The sequence below is a fragment of the Cottoperca gobio genome, chromosome 7 (genome assembly GCF_900634415.1).
Source record: "Cottoperca gobio chromosome 7, fCotGob3.1, whole genome shotgun sequence".
Taxonomy (NCBI): Eukaryota; Metazoa; Chordata; class Actinopteri; order Perciformes; family Bovichtidae; genus Cottoperca; species Cottoperca gobio.
This window is the reverse complement of record NC_041361.1, coordinates 19,273,015-19,293,810: the sequence shown is the minus strand read 5'-3', so window position 1 is coordinate 19,293,810 and position 20,796 is coordinate 19,273,015.

Genomic DNA, 20,796 nt, shown 5'->3' with positions numbered 1-20,796 from the left:
CTTGTTGCCTGGCAACAACAAAAAACGACAATTCCAGCCCCTCTGCCTGTGAAGGCTTTTCAAAATCAAGGCCTTACAAATCCTGCTCTGCCTATTGTGCCCAGAATGAAACTTCAGTGAAACAAAGCAAATGGAATGTTGTGTAGGCATGAATGTGAGATCTGAATACGTGTCGACCTTCGCTCCACATGCCTCCCATATCACTTTAAATATGGAGTATTTCTAATAAATATGCTGCTGGTTTCTCACATATTCACACACCACAGGGCTTTACCCGGGAAATGTCAGCTCACAGGATGGTCAATATCCGATAACCTTTTTAGGCTTGATCAGAATGTTTAACAGCAACTACCAGGTTAGGCAACACTCCAAAATCTCTTTAAAAATATCAAACGCTCACCACTGTAGATTTGAAGGGTGTCTTTAAAATGTTTGGAACTTCAGGAGGGAAGTGGCTACAGTCGCAGGTGACCCAGTTTAACACGGATAACAACGCATCAAATCATAGAAAGTTTTCTGACACTCCTGAAGAACTTTACTTTACTTTATTGGGATCCCCGTTAGCACTAGCATGAGCATTGGCTATTCTTCCTGGGGTCGACACATATACAGTGAAGCACCCGTATACACACAATGGCCACATAAACACAACAGGAACTTCTACACTTACTGTCCACATGCAAAGTATATTCACAACAACTTTTGCCAAAATATGGCTAAGTACAAAGTATTATACGTGGTTATGTATTATAATTGGTGGAAGAGACTCTCTTCGTGAGGGTGATCTCTACAAATTTGAACAACAGACCTAATCACACAGGCCTACATACAGACTGATTCTATGGCAAATTTAATAGCAAAAGTATCCGTATGAACATGGACTAATTGGGGGTTACTAGTCAGCAGATGGTGAATAAGCCAGTGGTTGAAAGTAACTTTGTACATGTATCTAAATACTGAATTTAAGGCCAAGGTTGTGGTATTTGTGCTTGACTTGAGTATTTCCATTTACAAAAGAAAACATTGTAATTTTTACTTCACTACATAATTTGATAGCTTCAGTTGCAAGTTACTTTGCAGATCCAGATTGATATTGAGAAAATATAATCAACAATTAAAATATGATGTATTACTGTGGATAAAGAAAATACGTTCTTTCTTTATCCCTGAACTTCACAAATTGTAAAAAAATGTAATTACGTTTTTTTCTCGTAAATTTCAGAGATTATAATCTCAGAGAATATTTACATTTTGTTCTCGGAAATGTTGAACATTTTCTCGGAAATGTACCACTTTAATGTAAGAGAATATCAGATTTCTTATCCTAATAAATGTACAACAATTTTCTGGGAATCTTCCCTCCACCGGCTCTGTGCTATTATTTCCTACCTACAATGGCCCCAATACACCGTCACACTAAACTGTTGTATTGCTACTTTTACTAAAGTAAAAGATCTGAGTACTTGCAGCACTTGCAGCAAATGGAAGCTCTGCAGTTAACCATATTTTTGTACATATAGGTGAAAATTATAACAGTAATTCAGGCTCCACTTATATATACCGTATATATGCTTATACTTCCAGTCAATACACACCCCACAGTCCCAGAATCACATCATCCAAAACAGCAAGGTAGAGGTGCCCACATACAGAGAGCTGAGTGTGTGTCATATCGCCCACTGGCTCGGTTTCATTGATCCCAAACAGCTGGTGTTGGTGGTTGTAGTCTTACTGTTAAAGACACTGAAGAGTAGGGCTTCCTATGAAAGCCATGCACACCATGCACACATCTCACAGCTTACTGTAGCTCGGTGTGAACATCCCTCCTGTTTTAAAAGACGCCATGAGTGTTGATGGACAATCATCACAACTCAGCTGAAACTGACGGGAATTTCATTACATTTGCAGATCATAAACTTTGGTCACAAAGCAAATAATGTTTTGATCCTCTCACAGGGTGGGTAATTTACCCGAAAATATCTAAAAATGACATACCCAAAGTAAATGAAAACCTGCTCTTCAACCATTTGCACCATATGCATGCTGTTTTGGTCTCAATCAAAAGGTAACACTGTTGTTCTTGCAAAACAGTCAGAATTACTCTGGCACTGAGTAATAGTGGTCTGAACATACTGAATTTGAAGAAAAATAAACTCCGTCTGATTGTTTTGTTGAAAAAGATGCCTGAAGATGACTATAGCTGGTAAGTATGAGCTGGAAAACACAATAGGAACATAGCATCAAGTACTAACAAGTTCAGGTTCAAATTTCAGAACAAAAACACAAAAACATAACATATTAGACAAGTTTTTCTAAGAGTAACACAAGGTGTTTCCAAGCTTTGGAGATATTATAATATTTATTGATAAAATATTATACTATTATATGCCCATATTCCCTGTCAGTAGTAATGACACAGAGTAGGTGAAGTATAAACAATTTCTTTGTAATATTTTTGTGCTCTTTTCTTGAATAGAGTAAATACAATTTTGAAAATTGTTACCGGCTACCCGGTAAGAGGTTAATGATGGGGCTTCATGAAATGTTGATAGGATTCTTCTTCTGGGCACCATCAATGTCTTTAAAAAATATCATGGCAATCCATCCAATAGTTACTTGATACTTTGGTCTTAATCAAAGTGGTAGACCAACCGACTCAGCCATCTTGACAGTATGATTAAGATTGACATCTTGTCAATTGGACAGTTGGACAGTTGGACAGTTGGACAGTTAGACGGTCTACTAAATACTCTACCCTGGCAAGATATGAATCTCTAGAACGGTCAAGATTCCTCTGAAATTCGGCATGGATATTTCATGGTCTCCAGAGAGGGATTCTGAATGATTTCGGTGACCCACTTAAATTTCTAAGTGGCACCCCATCAAATCAAAATCAAGTCCTGGATTTTCATCAAATTCGCTGTGGATTTCCATGGCCTCTAGAGGAGGAATATTAATGTTTGTAGTCACCCCATGACCTTTCCCACTTTTACCATACTCAAGGCACATCCAAATCTCACATTCACTGCAAGCATTGATGCTCGCCAAAGGATGAAACCGATTCCATTTGAACACTTCATGAGCCTTCTTCTTGTACCTCTCTCTTACCAAAAGTTAATACTATGAAAATGTCCTGAACACATTCATGTTCCCAAATCCAAGAAAATCAGTGAGCCATTAAATTGTTTCCTTTAATCCGACACTGTCATAATATTGGGTAGATTAACTAATAGCTCTAGGGGGAGCTGGTAATGTGTCAGACTTTTAGTCACCTACAAAACAAATTGATCAAAATTCCTTCTTTTACATGTATATTACCTTATTTTCCAATTACATGTCTGAGCATTAACACTTTATTACTATTCCTCACAATGAACATCAACACTACGATTTCCTAATAATTGAATCTGACTGAACTGATTTAAAAGGTTAGACAAGGTCATGCAGGAGCCAACATGGCAGCAGTAACAGAAAACTCATGTAGTACTGCGGACACACTAATGGAACTACAAAGCATGAAAAGATCACACCTACTGTACAGTCCTATCTAATACATAGAACACAAAGATAAATAGAAACATGTAAGCACATTAACTCTTCCTCCCTCCCTCTGTCACGCAAACACACACCTAAAACACACTTTCCTGTCCACTAACTAATGCGTGTGTTGAGGGCTGCTCCGCTGCTCTTTGCTTCTTGTTAATGCTCATCTGATGTCTGATTCTCAGTGACAGATCAATCCCAGCGTGTCAGAAGCTCCACAGATATGTCTGATTAGCACAGATGCGTATACACAGTCTCACACCCCCCGTGATTGATATTTCACTAAGGCTAATGAAGGAGACATCTAAGTGGCGGGGGCTAATAAACTCATCGACAGGGGTAGCAGGATGAGTTATTTAACACCTCTGATCCCTCCGTGTGGGCCTACAGCACGGCAGGATTAGGATGATGATTATTTTGGATAGACATCAAGTTCACTTTGAAGCCTCGACACAAAAAAAATCAGCTTTTAAGAAAGTTAATTTATCCTAAAAGTGACCAAACGCTATCTGCAGATTGGAAAAAGAGAATGGCAAACCTACACATGCATCCATTGGTGTAAAAAGAACAAAGTAGGTAAAAACTAACTTTAGAACCCACACTTTTTACATCTTTATTTACAGGTTTTGGTCAAAACATGTTTTAGCTAGGCATTCCAGTTATTGATTCAATTCAAGGGCCTGCGATTGATAAGAGACAATATCATATGCTCATTTAAAACAATCAGTTACATTTATATCTATTCATAAAAAGCAACTAAAATAGGATTTGACAATTTTATGGTCAGGAATGGCGACACATGTGTTATGGGAATTTCAAAAATAATGGCGTATCTTAAAGATGACGACATGCATCATGTTTTCACTTTGCATCAATGATAATGGATAGTTGATCATATATTGATCCAGATGGATATCCTGTTACACACCTACATGTTATAGGACAGCTTTAATGAGAAACAAAAGACCATGAAAATCATTCACCATCAGCATCTGACGATGAGTGATTATTTTCTACGGTTTTGGTTATTTCACATGAGATTTTTTTTTTCGGGAGCATTTTACCTCTTCATTACCAAGTTGACAAAAGGGAGCAGACAGGAAATGAGGAGAAATGATGAATGACACGCAGAGCAGAGGTTTTCTAACTGGTTTAATGTTGACAGGGCTCAGAAGGATTAAGGTTAAAGTAAAGTACCACACTCACATAGTCCTGATGATACAGAGTCGCTGAGTTTTTGAATTTTAAACTCTTAATAAATAATACATTTTTAACTAATTTAACAAAACTTTAAACTTTAAATGTGTGTGTGTGTGTGTGTGTGTGTGTGTGTGTGTGTGTGTGTGTGTGTGTGTGTGTGTGTGTGTGTGTGTGTGTAGGGGAAGGAGCCCTGCCCTTCGCAAAATAGTCCACATTTATTGAACAGGATAGACATATTGGATAAAGTGCAAAAAGATATGGAACATATTTAGGTAGGCTACATTCTCCGAGTATGCACATATGTCAGAGCCAGATGTTTGGCAGCGCCCACAGAGTCATACTTTGCCTTGAGTGTGTCGTTACACTGGAGCTCAATCCGCTCCATTTGGAAGTTCACATGTGCTGTTTCCACGTCAACTGCAAACGGATTGCTGAGCAGTTCAATTTTAATTTCTGAGCTGTTAAGTCGGCAAATGCGCAGTCGGGAACACAGCGGTGGAGATGGTTTGTCAGTGTTTGGAAACACGGAGTGACCAAAGTTTCCTTGCTGCATCAGAGTCTCCCACAGGCCGCTTGGCTTGGAAAGCTCTCACTGCATCATACATGTCCGGAGCTTATTACATGTTCCTGTCACGCGTTCCACCCACTATTAGTTTGTTTTCATTTGGTTTTACCTTGTCAGTAATTCTCTTCTCATTTCAGATCCTGGTTCATCCTCACTGCCTGCAATCAACTTATTCCCCTCACCTGGTTTCCCAAGCCCATCTCCTGACCTGCTTCTCATTCCCTCATTAGTTCTCTCAGAGGATATATACCAGGTCTCTCCCACTTGTTCCCTGCCAGATTGTCTTGTGTTTTCCTGCCAAGCTCTCCAGCGATCGTCTAGTTTAGTTTTCCTGACCTGCCTGTTTTGACCCTGCTGCCTGTTTCTGGACTCCGATGCTCTGCCTACCCCTTACTGGATTTGTTTGCCTTTTGGACTGATTTACTAAATTTGCTAAATCTAGCGAGAAAGTCCGCCAAGGTGGCAACACTGACAGCCCGCCCCTTCAGGCCTCCCGCCAAAGCCACTCCCCCAAAAATGATCATTATGAACATATCGTAATGAACGTAAACAATGAACATGGCTATTGTTACTGCTCACAGCTGTGAAGCTAGCAGCTTGTGGAAGACTCCGGTGACTCTGGAGATAGGTAGTCTGAGTACTTACTTTGCTGTTTTCCCATCTCTAAGCAATTATTTTTGGGAGTACTATGTTTTCCTAACTGATAGCAATGATGGCCAAAACTACTCCTCCTAAATGAGACCCAAGTTGTATTAAACCGGAATGATCCTTCCAGTGATCCTCAATTTATGGCCCGCAGTGTGCCGGGTGGCCTGTTGACCATTTTCTATTTCACAATGAAAATAAATTGATGCACAATGGAATTGATTTCTTTTAATGTAAATAAGGTGCCAGAGTGTGTGAAAAAAACATAACAAATCAATTAATTTTAAGTTTGCTTATCAAAACAAAAAGTGCCAAGGGAAGATCCCAGGGACCCCCCCAACAGAGGTCTGGGCTGTTTTAATGTTTGTTTATTAACTGGCCCCTGGCCTCCTGGCATTTAAAAAAAAAAAAATGCCCCTGGGCAAAGAAAGAATATGTCTTTAAGCAAAGCAGAAGTCGTGAAGTTAGGTTGAGTTACTACCCTAACTCTTCTGCTGAGCCAGACCCATAGAGAGAACTTCACTGACCTGTTTTAGCTGAGAGGATGAAGAGGACTGCGAGAGATAAAAGTTGAGATGGTGTGGGAGGAGGAGTTGGAGAGGTGAGAGACGAGGAGGAAGGAGATGGTGTGTATTAAATATGAATACCCCCCCATCCGTACACTCCCATTACTCTGTCCATCCATGAATCTATTTCACATCCAGTCCACCGTACTGCTCTCACTTGACAAGCCCTAAACACTCAATGCATCATTTACATCCCCGCCCCCCCCCCCACACACACACACACACAAACACGCACATGTTGATGTGTGTCCTAAACTTTAATTTTAAGTGTTGCAGGGTTGTTATCGTCATACAGTGGGTCGAATACATCATAGTCTTTATTTTTTATGAAACATGGATGTGATTCTCTTTACCTTGAAGACACTGTAAAAAATAAAATTATCTGTCCTCCAAGTGGGCTTTTGATCTGCTTGTTATGCATCATATCACACTTAAAGCAAAGTGTGACTGAAGTGTGTGTATTCTGCGTTAAATCTATGCGCTGAGAACAACTTGCATCATTAGAACAATGAGAGCTTATATGGTAATATCATGTTGGGAGAAGTTTTTTTAAAGAGAACGAGACAGTTGCCGATGGAGAGAGAGAAAAAGGCTCAAGATAAAGTGAGCATATAAAAGAAGCGGAAGGATGGAGGGAGTCAGATAAATAGAGAAAAAGGCTGAAAGAAAAAGGCAGAAAGAAAGAGAGAGAGAGAGAGAGAGAGAGAGAGAGAGGAGAGAGAGAGAGAGAGAGAGAGAGAGCAGATCAAAGCTGTTTTCCTCGCTCTTTGCCGCTCTTGATTCGGAGCAGCGGGAGGTTGTGCGATGCGAGCGGCTTCATCCCCAGTCATAGCGCTCTGGCTTTGGAGTCGTTCAGAGAGCATCACTGTCCCCCCTGGGCTGTATAGATGCCAGCCAGGCAGCCCGCACAACCAGGCCAAGCAGGAGAGGAAAAGTGTTTCTCATCCTCCAGTATCTCACTCTCACACAAGTCAATTTTTCTTCCTCTCTTTCTCTGCTGTTTCTAATAGTTTATCCTTCTCCTCTTTACTCCCCCTTTCTTACTCTCCTCTCCTCTCTCTCTGAACATTCTTATCTTGAAATCAATGTTTTCTTATTTTTCTTTTATCAGGAGAATGATTTGTCCTCCAAGTGCACACTTGCAAAACTTTACTCGCAGTTTGCAACACCGCGGAGGTGGTTAGGTGTGTGTCAGGAGGGGTGATTAAAGCTACCTTTGCTTCTATGCCTCGCCGATCTTCTCGTCTTTTTTTCTCTTTTACTCTTCCTCGTCTTTCATTCCTCCTCTCTTTTTTTCTTCATGTCACACTATACAGCGAGCTGTGGAACGGAAGTTATTTTTAGTTTTTCTCTTGTGTTCTTTAAAAAGAGCAATTGAGGGTAGCCAACAAAAGGGGTCTCTAATAAGCTGCCTACATATCACAGCGGGGTGAGTCCCGTGTTGCATTGGCAGAATGATTAAAAGTTACCTGTGCCAAATGATTACTGCTGCGGTGCCCCGGGTTCAGCCGCGCTGAATGCGAGGAGGCCTTTTACTTAGCCAGCCCTGTTTAATTAAAACACAGTCAAATGAGATTTTGCCACAATAAGGGACAATAATGGTCAGCTAACTGATAGGGAGCGCTTTACCCGTTCTCATTAACCACTCCCTTGATAGCATTCATGTAATGGAAGAGTCCATCACCGCATCTCATTTCGGATGGAAGAAAGGAAGGAGCGGAGGAGGGGGAAGGGAAGGCAGAAGGAGGGTAGTATGTTGGAAATAATACAATTAAGAAAATGCTAACACTTTGCGAGTTATTATCCCTTTAGGCAGATGTCATGAGATGCAGCATATTTGTTTTGAACAAAATACATCACCAAAGCTCTAATTACCATCATACATTTAGCTGGACTCCCAATCTGCTGACAGTGGTAGGCCCCTGAGCCATGTCTGTCCAGTTGACACTTAACATAACCAAATCTGAGCCAATAACTAACCACAGGAGAAATACACAATGTCATTGGGAGTAGAGAGACATCAGTCAGGAATTTCATCATCCCACATTGTTCATGAGGAATTATGCCCATACTAGACGATTCCACTCAATTTCCATCCAATTTAAGTCAGTGCCAATGTAGAAAGTAACATATGTGGTGAAGCGGAAATGAAAGGTGAGGCTCTCATGCAGGAGACCAGACTTCACTGACCTACAATATAAGTTGGTCTGTAGAGTTTTCTTGTTAACAAACAAAAAATGTTTCCCACTAAAATACATGAAGGCCAACAAAAGTGTTGAGCGCGGACCTTCCTGATAAAACATCCGCAAAGCTGATATATTTTTATATTTAAAATCCTGCACTGTTTACATCCACTTTTGCTGGATTACTACATTCCTTGGCTCCTTTCCGAGGAAACAAAACGGGAACTAATCATGAAACCATTTAAAGCACAGCAGTACTTTTAACTTTCATCATTTTAGGAGATGAAACCAACATCTTTCCCAAAGTGTTCCACTGCTGTAACACTAACCATACTTATTTGCCATAACTACAACATTTCCATAACCTTTGCCTTACTGTAGTTGACAGGCACAGACATTGTATAAAAAGTGAGAATTGTTCAAATAAAGACATAGGATGTAAAACGACTTTGCTACTGAACGTGATGTGGGGTTTTGTCTGGAAATAGGGTCGCCATTTCCAAACTCAAGGTATGAGATGGTACCAGGTACCAATCTGCTTTTTATTTAACCAAAATCAAAAATCTTATATATTATAAAACCTGACTTTTCCCCACAAATGTTAAACTTTGAATGCCTCCAGTAGTGCTGTATAGGTAGAGCAACCCATAAATACATTTAGATTCAGTATTTTCCCAATGTAATTCTATCCCAGGATTGAGGAGAAGACTGTTAACTAGCATTTAGAACATGTTGAATCTAAGTGGAACTAAATATGTCCAGAAAATATAGTTTGAGGTTTAAGGTCCAGCTTTATGTTCACGATACAAGACACTATTGTAATTTGTTTTAGCCCCCCTCAATAGTTAACACCAGTTAACTGAATAAACACAAGTATATCTAAAATCCTGCCTACAGCCATGTAGACGACCTTAAATGTAAATGCTTGAATAGTTCCCTGAAAGCAGTGCATGCAGGTCAGAGGTAAGGTAACATGTATCTAAATGCTTTGCTCGGTTTCTCAATTATGTTTTTTGAAAGATGAGATGAATGTTAACTCTGTATCTCAGAGTACGTTTGTGGTCTACAATCTGCTTCTCAGTACAGATTAGTTAACACTTTGAAAGACTCATGTTAAACACGACTTTAAATCAACCCAACACATCAAGTCCTGGGCACAGCAAACAGAACAAAACACTCAAAACAACAAACGCTGACCCTTGAGACAACACTTGGCGTTGGCCTTCAAGCGTCTCTCATTCACCAAACCACTTATTGTTTACACATGGAGGGTCACTTAGGACTCTGACCTTGGGCGAATGCTTTGAACAGGAACAAATGGATGACAAGGAGGCTTTGCAAATATGTAATTGGCAAAACAAAGAACACTGAAAGGCAGTGTAGTTGCAAGGGTTGTTGGCAACATTTTGATGGGGAGGTTATAAGGAGAGCGGAGTGCGTGGATGATGCGACCTTGGACTTGGATCCTTGAGAGAAACAGAAAAACCTTTGCTGTAAAAGCTCCACGTAAGTTATTTAGCCTTAAATAAGAGTGTTACATTTTTATTAAGGTGCTTTTACTTGTTTCAAGTTCAATTTCACTTCTGTCAGTAGAAGACAGCCATGATCTGATCCAAAGAGCACACTGTGCTTCTTTCTTTAAATTCCTGTATACAATGCATCAAACTTAGACAATGTGATATTACACTGAGATATTTCAAGTACATATATTGGAGCTTGATAGCATGACATATTTTAGAGATGCTATTCAGTTTTGGTGCCAGCCTGTCTGAATACACTGAGATTCATCTCTTTACACCAGTGTTTAACAATCATACCGGAGAAAATTCATTACAGCAGAGATTAAGAGCACATTAAATTCAATGCATAGAATTCATTACATCCTCAATGAGTGTAAAAGGCAGTGCTGCAACTGTAGGCATAGAGTAGAGTAGAGCTTTAATGTCCCAGAAAGGGCAATTTGGCTTGCAAAGGCAATCAATCCAATACACGTGATACACAATAAGTGATAATAAAAACAGCAACTGTTGACTCTAATCTGTGTCCTTATGTTTGTCAACAAAACCATCAGAGAGATCAAAGGAAAAATTAATAATGAATAAATAAGAGAAAGAAACAGGGGCATCGTATCACGTTCACAGCTAGTAACAGGCCGCATCACTCTTTGTATAAGAAGCCAATAACTGATGGAATTAAAGACCTCATGCATCTGTTTGTATCAGCTTGACAGAGGCTAAACTGGGGCCTCCCTATTGTACCGATGGTCCATTATTACGAAACCTTAACAGTCTGAAAAAAGTCCCATTGAACCGAAAACCCATTTGTCTGAAGGCTGTTATCCCAAAAACAAATGCCCATTGCTCTGAAAATACCCCCCCCCCCCCCCCCCGCCCAAACAAGCAAAAGCATGTAGCTTATTATTATTCAGAATGACAGCAATATATTTTGTTCCCTACCATGGCAAAGGCACGGCTACTCCTCATCTTACTGGCTAGTACATGTTGCCTTAGTTGGTTGGGTTGGTTAGGTTTAGTCACGATAAGTAAGATTGGTTCATTGGGTCATGCCTTCGCCATGGTAGGAAAAAAGATATTGCGATCGGAACGTCAGATGTCGGCATTCTTCATAAAAAATTAATTTTGTTGCACAGAGAGTTTGTATTTTCGGATGCAATGGGCTTTCGGAACAATTGCCGTTTGTTTTGTGACTAAATGACTAAAGACACACATTAACCATTTGTCCCAGAAAGCTTTAGTTTTCCAATAAAATAAGTATGAAACACATTTAACAGAGACTTCATAGTGGACAACTTGGGCTGTCATTTTCTAATTATCCTTTGTTTTCTCTCCCTATATATGCCATATCATACCCTTTATAATACTACCAATACACATTTGAATATGCGAGAATGTGTCTTATCATAATATATTGCGACATGTTAACATATTTACATCATGACTACTACAAATCAGGATCCGTCTGATTCAGTAACGGTTCTTATGTTTGAACGTGTCATACGCTTTCTTGTTGGTAATTAATCAGAGCAGTATGCCGCAAGGTTAGGAAAAAGAACACCTCTGGAGTTATTAAAAGTTTTCACTCAGTCATATTCAGCTGGGGATGTGTGAGGCGAAACTCAACACAAGCAGAGGAATTTCCGTTTTTAAACACACTGTTATCAACTCATCCCACTAATTAACTCACTGCTCAGACTTTTCATTACAATTTGCAAAATAAATTGACTAATTGACTTGGTTCTTGGGTCAGGGCTGTGCACTGTTGTGTAGAACGTACCAAAAGAGCAAGTGTTCTATGAGCGCATATCATTCTCTGTGAGCGGAGGTATTTTACAGCTAATTGTTTGTACTAATTCTCTTTCTAATTCACCACCCCCTGCCTGTTATTATCAGAATCATTAGGCAGAATCATTAAGCATTCGGGAGCAGCATGCCTACCTTTGTGCGTAACAATGCACTGCTGAACTGCACTAAAATCTAACCACTTGCGTGTCAGTTAAGTGATTTTCAAATTAAAGGACACAAAGTTGATGTGATGAAGGTTACGAGTGTTTATACGCTGACTGATTATCCTCTGCTCGCTTCTCTCCTTGGAAAATCCAGGGTTTATCATTCTTACAACAAGCTTTGGGTATTGTCATTGAAATTAGATCATTTCACTTGTTTCCACTGCATTTTTATTCATTTATTATAAACCAGTGTCAAGATAATGTCACTTGATGTACAATGATGTGTTCCTCGGGCCTGTGTAATGCATTATATAGTATGGTGTAACTTACAAATGTATTATTTTTCTTACTATCTTCCTGAAAAACCTTGAAAAAGTATCCATTTTAAAACAGCTTTATGTAAATATTTTGTGCTGTTCTGGTTTGGTGACATCCACAAAATAAATTGTTGCACCCGTTTCTTTACCTTTCAGTGTGTGGCAGTTTCCCTGTACTCACCTACGGTATATAATGAACTCTGTCGGAAGAATTATTTGACGGAGCAAAGACCAAAGGATATGAACAAAACTATATTGGAAAAACTAGTGCAGTCTTCTTTAAAATTGCAGACATATGTGGTGTTTGACAACTGAACATGTGCTATACGCTATTCTAATAGAGCATAGAGTGAGAACTACACCGATCCATACAATATACAGGGATGTTCCCATCAAAATCTTCATATCGGCTATGTATATTTCTACTATATCTTGATTTGGGCTTAAAAGTGAAGGATTGGACGATTGAAGTGCCAGATCCCCCAAAGCACAACATGTTTCACTTTTCATCCTAATTCTATAGCCATGCTGATAGTTTTTAATTTAGTTTCAATGTTCAAAGATTAGAAACTTTGACATTTTTTATACACATAAAATAAGATTTAATACATTTTTCTTTCCAAACTTGTCATAGATAAAAACAAACATGTGCACAAGTTGTATACCAACACACTCTTCTTGTTTTGGATTTTCAGACTTCAATTTGCAGCGACAACTGAGGTAGCAAGATGTAGTCTGACTGCATACTGAAATGTATGGCTTTGTATGAGTCATCATTTTAAGTTTGAAAGTATGGGGCTCTTATTCATGAATATACTGTAGGCCCTCTTCAATGTGATAAAATACAGTTTTATAATTATAGTTATACTTTACTGTACAGCCAGTTGATGGGTTAAGTAGTAAGTGTGTAAGTGGAGCAGACTCATTAGTGACCCCCCCCACACTGTGGCTGTCAATTAACACTGAAGGATCAGGCCTGGACCCCCAGTCAGGTGTCTGCAGACGGCTTACACAGGGAGCTACTGTAACACACACGTAGAAACACACACACACACCAGTATGCACACTCACCCACAGGCATGCATACACACATATCACACGAAAACATACAGTCCCTACCCACATATCTATGTATTGTCTCCAGTGTTGGGAGTAATGTTGCTAAGTGACGTCTTACTATATTTCACTTCTCTTGGCGGTGACATGTAATGTAAATATTGTAATGTAAATAACGCAATTACTGAAATGTGAATGTTAATAAAGGTTATAACCCGGTAAAAAAAAGCAGCAACAAGTTTGTCATATAGGAAGTTAAAGACAAGACATATGTATGACTGTAAGTAAGCCTTAACAAGCTAACACAGCTGGCCGCTGTCACTACTGCTTATTAGATTCACATTAATTACATTTTTAATTAACTGTACCTTTTACTGTAATTTACTGCCAAGTATCACACATTTAAGCAGAAAGTCTGCATCCAGGGAGCTGCTTAAAGCTAGATGATAACACTCTTTTGAAACCTTGTAATTGGTTCTGAAAGGTTTAATGAGCATGAGAAGTTATTTGAACTCACAGAAGACCAGATCTGAAAAAATTCTAACTATGAACATGCAGATATAACTTCTTTACTGACGGGACATGGGCATTCACATATACGTGTACTCAAACGTTCCGCCCACATATAGTCACAGTCACCAAAGCCTGTGACTCACACTCACAGTTTGCCAGCTGGGTGAGTTACATCACAAGTTTTACGCTCCCTCACAAAAAGCTGCCCCGCAACTTGGATGTTACACTGTCAGCACATTTCTTTATAGCAAGAGACGACAGGACAGCCAGAGGGCCGTCAGCTGCTTCATTAAGGATCTCAGCAGATCCACTTACAGAGTTACGACTGTTTGGTTAAGGGACAAAAAGCTTCAGAGAAGAAACCCAAGATGAAGGAACAGAAAGTAGAGAAATCCCTGAAAAATCAATAAGCCTAAATGTGATAAATCATTCTGAGTGACCTTGAACAATGATATTTAAACACACTGATTATCAAACAGGTTTAATAAGTCAAAATATAACCAAATACTTCATATCTTGGTGGAATAACAATAGCCCTTTTACTGGATTCTTGCCTCCAGTGTGCTGCACACTTCATTTCGCCCACATGGATTTCAACAATGAAGACTGGAGCCAGAAAGGGACATTCAGTACTCTCTGCTAGCCAAAAGAAATGCTGCTTCCACTACTGCAACTCATACTAGAGAAATATATTTGAACCATGATAGCAGGTGTAATAGTTTGAAGGTTTTAGAACTTGTTATGGTCGCGCTTGACCTCTTGCAAGCTGTCAGAGGTGACTGGTCTTAGTTCTGTTAGATTTAAATGCAGTTTTAATGATCTCTCACTCTCACAGAAGGTACAAGACTTATTTAAACCTGTTACAGTACAGGTAACAGGTACCCAGTTGTTAAAAGTACTTACAGTACTAATTATTTCTAAATTCCCATATTGCTAGCCCCTTATTCCCTGACTTCACACCTTGTTTTCTTGTATCTTCATGTATGTATAGTACACTACAGGTACAAATAATTACTGATTTACGCAGTATGTTGTGGGTCGTGTTATCAAATGATATGTAATGTTTGTACACCATGCAATGGACATATTTTACTGGCCTTTCTATCTCAAAAAATGTTTTATTGCTCTATTATCTATTGTGTCATCTTAAGTGGTGTAATTATCCAAAGAACAGGTTGAGACCATACAGTAACTAGAAGGCCAGAAAAAATGGAATGAACAAAACTATTCGCAACAATTTGTTCATGGAAGTAAAAAACCCACAGTGACATTGTTTATCTCTGCTGTCTAGATATTTCTTTTTTCTTCATATAAGCTACTGCATATATAATGCCTTATGGATTGCTTCAACAAGGTCTTACATTAGCTCATCAGCACACAAAGACAGTGGAGGGGAACTCAGAGAACAGACATGCAAAACAGAGACTTTATTTGAAAATGTAATATATCAACAGCACTAAGCTTCAAACTTAGTATCGGAAATCAACCAGAGGCGTAATCATTACCATAAACACATTTATTTAAAACTGCCCTAATCAATATTTTCATATCAACATGGATGAAATGACTAAGGTTAATGTGAAAGGGGTCGCTGGAGGTGACGAACTCACAAAGAATTAACACTCGACCTTATAGCTTTCTTTGTCGTGTAATTTGGAGAACTTGCCAAAAGTATACTGCTTTGGTTCACCTTTACCGCCCTCATCAGTTGTGTTTCCGGCAGCAGCAGGCAGTTGTTTTCTGTTCGAAAGTTCTCATAAACCGGCTGTACATAACCGGCTCAGCACCAAACAGCAGACAGACACAGTTAGCTACTAGCTGAGAACATAGTGGAGCATTTAGCAGCTAAAAAAACATGTTTCCCTCAGGAGTTGGTCAAGACCAGGACAGAGCTAAAAGGAGAGTAAATATTGAACTTATACAGGGCCTTATACTTAACAGGTGGCCATAAACACAACTCCACATAAATGCTAATGTTGCATCATATCTGCTGGATGTGTAATTAACCAACTGTTGACAAGTCAACTTAGAAAGTGATCATTTGTGATAAAAATGAATCACACATAAATATAAAAACCTAATAAAAATGACCACCAAGAGCAACTAAATAGAAAAATTAAATGTGGACTCTTAATTAAACAACTGATCTTTGTCATCTAAAGCTGGACTAGTAAAGATTAATGATGTCAGTCTAAATGAATCCACTCCGCCCAGTCATAATAATACTCACGTTCCTCAAGGCCGACGAGGTGGAATTGCAGCCATATTCTCAAACCGATAAATTAATCCTAAACCTAAACTAAACTACATTTTTTGAAAGCCTTGTTCTTATGCTCTTTGTGGTTCCTAGAGCCTCTAAAAGTACAATGGGAGTCAGATCCTTCAGCTATTGAGCTCCTCTCCTGTGGAACCAGTTCCCAGTTTGTGTTCGGGAAGCAGAAACCCTCCACATTTAAGAGTAGGCTAAAGACTTTCCTCTTTGATAAAGATTTTAGTTAGGGCTGGCTCAGACCAGCCCCTAGTTATGCTGCTATAGACTGCCGAGGGATTTACACCTCTTTCCTCTTCCTTTTCCTAGCTCTCCTCCTCTCCCTCTCTATCTGTATGCATTCATGTGCCTTAAATGCATGTTACTAACTCAGCATCAGGGGCATGATCCCCGGAGTTTCTGTGTCTCTCAACTGTGCCTGCTGCCCTGGTCCTGCCTTACGCCCACGTTAATATTTTTTTGGAGGCACCAAGAAGCTGTTTTGCCATCCTCCTGGAGCTATCTTTTTCATATTTGATCACATAATGTTGTAATTTCACTATGTCGTTTATTCTCAACACACAACATCTATTACACGTCTGTTGATGCTGGGAGAGGGATCCCTCCTCCGTTGAGGTTTCTTCCATTTTTCCCCTTTAATTGTGGGGTTTCTTTTACGGAGTTTTTCCTTGTGCGGTGCGAGGGTCTAAGGACAGAGGGTGTCGTATGATGTACAGTCTGTAAAGCCCACTGAGACAAATGTGTCATTTGTAATATTGGGCTAAATAAATTAATCTGATTTGATTTAACAAATGTAATTAGGTCATTAAATAAAGACAAAAATCAAATATAGGAGGATTATGGACGCACACACACACAAAAAGCTGGTGGCGTGAAGTTGAGGAAAAAGAATGAGTAAATGCATAAGGGGAAAAAATGGAATATATGAATGAACATAATTTAGGAGTCAGTTTTACTCCTTGGCACGATTGACAAAAACTAGTTAAAGAAAAACAAATAGAAAAAGTACATGATAAGAAAGAGCAGAAAAGTTAAAGGTCTATGCATTATCCCTATAAATACTATAATAAACATTTCAATATGAAGAAAACATTATTGCAAAAGATATGACAATATTACAAGAAACTACCTTACACATGGACAACTCGAATGATGGAGAAACTGCCAGAAAACTTCACCTATGTGGGAGTTTTGAGGGACTGAGCAAAACCAAAAACCACCAACATGCACAAACAGCCCCAGGTTGTGTAAAATTACAGAGGAGATGATGTACCATTCTACAACTTGCACCATTCATATGCAGCCAACAGGCAACAACCAACATTTATATGCAGCTTCATTTGCATCAAGTGTCATAGTGGGATGTTTATATAGTGGTGTGTGTAAAAGTAAGGTTGTGGAGGTCAGGGAGCTGGAATTATCTTCCACACCAGCAGCCAAGTCACTCACATCTTTATCACTTAACCATAAACGTGGTCCTTAACTATAACCAAGTCATTTTAGTTGTCCTAACTTGAAGTAAAAATATATACCGGTATACATGTATCTATATACACTGCATCTGGAGTAATAATTTTGAGAGATAGAGGATTCAGAGGATTTGCTGTATGGGTAGGGGAACATCTACAGCTATATAAGAGATAAAGTAACTTAGTAACTGGCAGCTGGTTCTTACAAAATGCAGACGGAAACTCATTAAATCACGTCCTGTATATCGGTAGTTTAATTAAAAATATATATATAGACACTTTCAGTGGCACATACGCGCCACTAACACGCTGCTCTTATGCCTTTCATTGTTTATAGCAGAAGCATAGTGTTGCAGCTGCCACTCCGCGAACAGATATTATTTTTATTCTACAGATTTGATATATGTGATATATATATATATATATATATATATCACATTCTCGTATTTGTCCAGGACATTGAAATCTTCCAGGTCACGTGGACCGGCACCACAATCAGGTCTGACACTTTAGTGCAATTCATTTGGCCGCCATGGTAAAGTAGCCAAAGTGTGACGTAAGCGTGCTAACATGCTGATTATCACTGTTTACAGCCTCAGAGAGCTGCTAGCGTGGCTAAATACCCTAAGTATAACAGATTTGATTATTTTCAGAAGCACATACTTCATTAATAGATGAAACACTCAGCTTTACAAGTAAACCATGAACCGCATGAAACTAAAGAATGGTGGAATAAATTAAAAAAACTATTCTAAATACACTTAATTGGCCACAAACAGTACTGCTATTTAGTTGAATCGCAGTGTATGATGTGAAGCAATATTTAGACGCCTTATAAAAGCAAACATGAATTCAGAGTCCATGAATTAAAAAGATGCAGATCTGCGCAAGGAAAACACATTTTTATTCTGGATGAAAATGTTTCAACTGGAACAGAAATTCACACTTTTCCCAAAGTGCACGACTCTATGAACGTCAGTAGCAGAAAGAAGTCTAGATAAAACAAAGATAAGAGTCTGCTGTGTATATATTTCTTTAAAGGCCTGAGATGTGCTTTTATTTTGGCACGTACCTGTATATTGTGTGTTCCTTCACAGTGGCATCCACAGGTTAATGTGGTGGCTGGAGCTGGCGGCCGGTGCCAGTACACTGGCAGTGCATTTCCAATCCAGCTTGGCAGAGAGCCTGGCGTTGGCAGCGTGCCTTACCTGGCCAGCACAGCAGAGCAATGTGGTCCAAATACCCACAGAGCCCCGAGCAGCTCAACCTCACATTACCAGCCAGCTGATTAGCATAGACGCTTTGATATAAAGAAGCACACACTGTCATCCCGCCGTCCTATTCACTCTGCTACTTGCCTGTAGTCATTCCAAATTCTCCAATTGGCACAATAGAAGAGGACTGTGAGAGTAACATGGCACAAACTGAGAGAAGTATTATTATTAAGTATTTGGTCTTTTGTGGCCATAGATTATTAAAAAGACAGAGCCTGCCTTTGATTATTTTACTTATTTACTGGATATGGGAATGTGCAGAAAGATTAAAATAATCATTATGGAGAATTGGCAGCGTTAAGTATTGTATAACACTTTTCACTAGACTTAACACATTGTGGCAACAGCATCTCATTAAGATGCAAGTCATTTAATTACATTTTCAATTTAAAGTAATTTAAAACTGCTTCACAAAAAAATATTTCTCATGTTTAGGCTCACAGCTAAACATAAAGAATTTCAACCTTTGTTAGATTTGGCTCAAAGTACAATAAGTATACATTTTATTTGAGCATATAGTCAATTATATTTGGAAAGATCTGAGTCTCAGGCATCAGTTTCGAATGTAATTTTATGTCTTGTACCTGGATATAATCCGGATGAGATTTAAAGATTCGGCCCTTGTTCAAATCTGACATGCTGACCTTTGCTGCACGTTGTCCCCTCTCTCCCCCTTTCCTGTCTATCTTCAGCTGTACTGAATAATAAAGGGAAAAGCCCTCCAAAAAAAGGTTCTTAATTTGATATTCAGACCATTAATATAGCAGCAAACACCTATTTGCTATGTAAAGATATAGTGGATGTAATGTCTACCTGTGCAGTGTGTGTGGTCGGCCGGGCGTGTATGTGAGTCCTCTGTTGTGTTCCCCACCTGTTAGCTAATGGCTGCACTGAGTTCAGTGGCCAACGGCGCTATTACAAACTTAACTTAGCACTTCCATCTCGACAAGTTTTTTCAGATGAAATGTGTTGCTTGTAATGAAAGCACGTGCTGTCCGTGTCTGTGCCTCTGATTCTCTGTGAGAGATAAAATCTACATGAGTGACAGATTCAATAGCACAGCCGTCAGCGTCATTTCAGCTCTTTTTGCCTGCCTGTGTTCCCCCTCTTTAAATCTGTGCGCCGGCAAAGACTGATGTCTCCTTAATTATTTGGCAAACAAACAAGTTGCTTGTCATCCCGTCTTAGTAAATCTCTTCATCTCCCTCTCTTTCATTCCCTGCTCTGTTGGCAGATTGCTGAATAATGGAGCGGCTCTGTCTAGTAGCCTGTGTGTGGCAGAGTGTGTGGTTTTTGTGATGACGCTAACATGTATATGATGTGTGTGTATATAGTGTGTGGTAGATGGTGGTGTGTGTGGAGTTGATGCCTGAGGGTTGTCCTGGAGCTAATATCTAGTGACCTGCTCACATGCCCCACAATAACGCACACACACGTGCATATACACACACAAAGGTTGGAGAATAGCGAAATAGAAAGTCAATGCCAGATAATAATTCCCACAAGATCCCCCGATACATTATTTAGCTAGAATGTCAAAATATCACCAATACACACTGGATTTTCAGCATCATTTACCATACCATCATTTGCTAATTAGACACTGGACGACCAACTGTCCTTAAGTGCCAGGCCGCTCCTGCAGATACACTCTTTATAATATCAGGAGGATACGTCCCTTAATGACCCAGAAGGCAACGCAGGTTCCAGTCCAGGCTCTTGACATCTCA